At 38.3% G+C, this 4,273-nt stretch overlaps 1 protein-coding gene across 1 annotated transcript in view; it reads left to right on the top strand.

Annotated features, from left to right (window-relative positions):
* Positions 1 to 4,273, top strand: part of ZNF330 (zinc finger protein 330) — a 27,127-nt gene that overhangs the window by 9,993 nt on the left and 12,861 nt on the right. The gene's annotated exons all lie outside the window — the stretch shown is intronic.

Here is a 4,273-nt window from a genome sequence, read left to right as displayed (position 1 = left end):
CAAGATTCATATAATTTTGAATTTTGTATTTTTATTGCTATTTGTTCTCTTTACCAAAATGATCATGATGCATAAAAAAACATTTGCAGGACAGTGACAGAGAAAGGCCAGTGATCGTAAAATGAGTGCGTTTTGTGCATTGTCTGGGGAGTGAATGTATTATTGCACTGACGGTGCCTACATTTTCATAGGCGTGTGTGTATGTGTGTGTATATGTGTGTGTATATGTATGTGTATATATATATATAAACAAAAAAAATAAGACCCCTGTGGAGCTTTTTAGCCATAATGTGCTAGTGTACAAAGTAGGGATGTCGAGATGCCAGTGCCGATACGAGAACTACCAACTTGCAGCTGGGACCTGGCTCCGGCTCTCCACCACTGTCCTGAAATCATTAGTCTGTATTGTTTTTAAAAAAACTGTCACATGACCATAAACAAAAATGTGTGAGTACTTGGACACGTATCAGTACTTGTAAAAATGGCATCGGTGCATCACTGATATATATTTTAAATAATGCATTAAAACGGTAATGCACAAATCCCAGGAGCTGCGTATGTTCCTTTTAAAAATGACAACTCCCTTCGAACTTTAGAATTTTTCTCTTGTCTAGTCTTGGAGCTGGAAAAGTATCTGTACTTGTACCGAGTACGGTACTTGGTATCTGAACATCCCTAGTACAAAGCAACGATGTATGCGCTGTCCTCCCTCACTGGCATTTTCGTCCCAGTGCGCTTCTGGGATCAGAGTCTTCGATTGATTGGCCAGGGCCAGATGACTCCTGCGCATGCCCATGGGAGTTACCTTGTCTGGGCAAGAATCTTGCTAAAACTGTGCATGTGTAGCTCAGTGCACAGAATAAAATTGCTGACCGGCAGATAGAGGAAGTGTTCCAGCAGAGACTTCACACATTCCCTTCTGTCATATTCAGCCTGCTTGTGAGCATTTTTTAAAAATATTTCACTTGACAGCCACTTGTCTCCAGCATTGTCACAGTCGGCGAGCGCATGCTCCTGCATTCCCAGAAGCAGGGAAGGAAAAGGCAAAGCAACAGGTTCACTTAACTGCCATCCCACACTGTTTATACTTGGCTTTCTTTTACCCATTCAAGTTAATAACCGGGTGACGGGCCACATCTGTAAGCGACACTAATCCCAATTTGGCAGAGTTAGGCCTCATTCACACTGGGCAGTCTACATTGGACAAATTGTGGACAAAACTCACTTTTGCATTTGAAGGAACTCTGCTCTATATTGGAGGTCTTCTTTATTCTGAAAGTGTATGTCCAAAAAATAAAAACAAAACTACTTGGTACATCTCTTGAATTATATGCACATTTCCCCATGTTTTGCTTCTTTAAAACCACTGCAGGTACAGAAAAATATCTGATGATCCTGACAGAAATCAAGTGAGCATTTTGTGCCGCAAAGGCACAGGAAGTTAGGAGCTCACTGGATCCCTGGCAGATCAACAGGTATTTTAACATACTAGTTTTTAACTAGACAAAACATAAAGGGGGGGAATTTATCAAAACTGGAGCAGACAAAATCTGGAGCAGTTGCCCAGGGCAACCTCGGCTTCTCTCTTCAGTTTGTTCAATTAAGATTCAGAAAATGAAACGGAGGCTAATTGGTTGCTGTGCACAGCTGTTCCAGATTTTGATAAATCCCCCTTCGAGAATATGCATGTAATGTATATATTTCTTTTAAAGTGAATGTCAACACTAACATTGTATGTGTCATTATATGCTGTTATATTTTGCTTTGACAAATGCATTCATTTAGCCAAACATACACAAGTGTGCTTTCACTAGGGGACCACAAGATGGTGCCATAAGTACAAAAGTACATTTTAGACAGTTTAAAATACATACACTGTTTAGTAGGAAGAACTGTGTATATTGTATTTCAACTTTTCATTCGTACACATTTACCTTTCTGTTATTTATAATGCAGGATTTTAGACGCATATCATTATCAATAAACATTCCCAAGTGATTTTTAGTTGTTTTTTTTTTCTTATTATTAAATGGTCACTGTGACTGGACCGCATCAAGCACAGCAAATGTATATTTTAATACAAATAGGATATTGGGATTTACTGAGGTGCAGTGACTGCACAAGCCACACATTCTTATAAAGAGATCATTTACAGGAAACGACGTGCATTTGATATCTCGCTGGCCTATGAGGTGTCTATTGTCTATTTTGTCTTGGCAAAAGAAAGCTTTGATCGGGAAGTCCGTATCATATTGGGTTTGTCAAGTGTCAAATACTTTATAAAATTGTTCAGTCTTTAGTAAATTAGTTACATGGATGTTTATTACAGGGGCATTTTGTACTTTGACTCACTCAGGGTTATACAGCATGCCCACTGAATAACTTTAATTTATATCCTGGTATTTGTCATATGCACGTAATCTCTACTTGAAAAATCTTCATGGTTTGCTTCATTTATTTTCCTACTGGCCTGAATCCAAATCGTTGTGTTCACGGTTTCCCTGCACAGCCCTCCGCAGCACTCGTGGAGGGATGTTGCACAGAGACAAGTGACAAGAGGGTGCAATTATGCTCTGATGCAGTAAGGAAGGTTTGTTAGACCTAATGCACTTATCAAATTCAAATTAAAGTAGAACTATGGCCTCCTGTGAAAACAATCTGTGCTGCAGGCCCTAATTATAAGTACATCTGCACGTACAGTTTTCTTTTAGTCTCTCTGCAAATTCCCACAAGTGTCTGTTGAACCTGACAGTAAAGCTCACTTAAAGCAGACCTCTACACTCCAAAACCAAATTCTACCAATGCATCCCTCTATGTATGATGATTAATAATACCATAGACATGTCAGATGTAGAATGCTGTCATTGTGAAATACATACACTTGCAGAGCATTCACTTCCTGCTTTTAAAGGTGCAAAACGACTTCAGTTTGCCAAAACAATGCACACTGGGATTGTTTTGTCATCAGCAGAGCATTGCTGGGAAATCTGTAATCTCATGAGATCTCGGGGAAATGCATTTTCCTCCCGTGAGATGATGTCCATGGTGTCTAGCCACATGTGCCAAAAATCCAGGAAGTAATAGGAGAGCTAGTAATCTGCCCTTAGTAAACATGGTAACTGAAGGTTTTTTTTTTGAGGTATTTTTTTTTTTTTTTTTTTTTGCTGATGTCACAAAGGTGTTCAATAGGTTTCATATTCCTGGAGGTTTTTGTCACATGGAACATGATTTGGCATTGCTGTAAAATTGGTCAAAGTAGTGTAAACTACAGTTTAGCATTTCTGAGTGACGAAGAATTCACTTCAGGGAAAAAAAATATCTGGTAGAGTACAATATTGGTGGTTATTGCAAGATGAGTAAAGACTTTTTTCATTATATAGTGAAAAACTAAAATCATGATTAAACACCACCAAAAGAAAGCTCTACCTGTCCCAAAAAATGGTATAAAATTCATTTCAGTACAGCGTTGCATAACAGAATAAATGTCAAAGTACCGCAGCGCTGAAAAATGGCCTGGCCAGACAGGGCATTTATCACCCTGGTCTTCAAGTGGTTAACATGTACAGTTTTGAGAAAAGGCAAATTAAGGGTGTGAATGCGGTTCCAGGAGGGCAGTTTTTTAACTATGAAGCTAAGATCAACAACTTGGGTACAGGACCTAAAAACTAATCTTAAAAAGTATTGTTTTACTAAGAGAGTAGATGATGTTTGGAGCAGAATTCCAGCAAAGCTAGTGAGTCAGTCAACAATAAGTGTATTTAAACATGTTTGGGACAAACCTAGATGTATACTAAGGCAAAAACAAACTTGAGCAGACTTGATGGACCACTTGGGTGTTTTATGCCGTCATTATACGTCTCTTTTATGAAGAAATCCGTCTCCGTTTTTGACATATATGTGGCATTGCGCAACCATGATTACTCATTACTTAGATTCCGTATAATGTGGTTTGATGAATCCCAGTTCACCTGTGCAATGTTAGATTTAATGTTCTGCCTCAATTTGATTTTTTTTTTTTTTCATATCCATTAGCAGATTAGAAAGCCGCCTTCAATTTTCTATTAGTGGCTTTTTGTAATAAAGACAGTGATTTTGTTCATCTCTTACAGGAAAGACCAAATGCATGATGAAATCCTCAGACTGTGTAATTAGACATCCCGGTGTTTATAGCACTGGTATGGCTATGGTGGTAAGTGTCTGTATTCACAAAATTAAAATGCCTGTTATCACTCTTTAGGTTTATTATAGTACTGCAAATAGAAAATTAACATGA

The sequence above is a fragment of the Nanorana parkeri genome, unplaced genomic scaffold (genome assembly GCF_000935625.1).
Source record: "Nanorana parkeri isolate BGI_ZX_2015 unplaced genomic scaffold, ASM93562v1 scaffold662, whole genome shotgun sequence".
NCBI lineage: Eukaryota > Metazoa > Chordata > Amphibia > Anura > Dicroglossidae > Nanorana > Nanorana parkeri.
The sequence above is the reverse complement of the archived record's forward strand: the minus strand, read 5'-3'. Positions and strand labels throughout refer to the sequence as shown.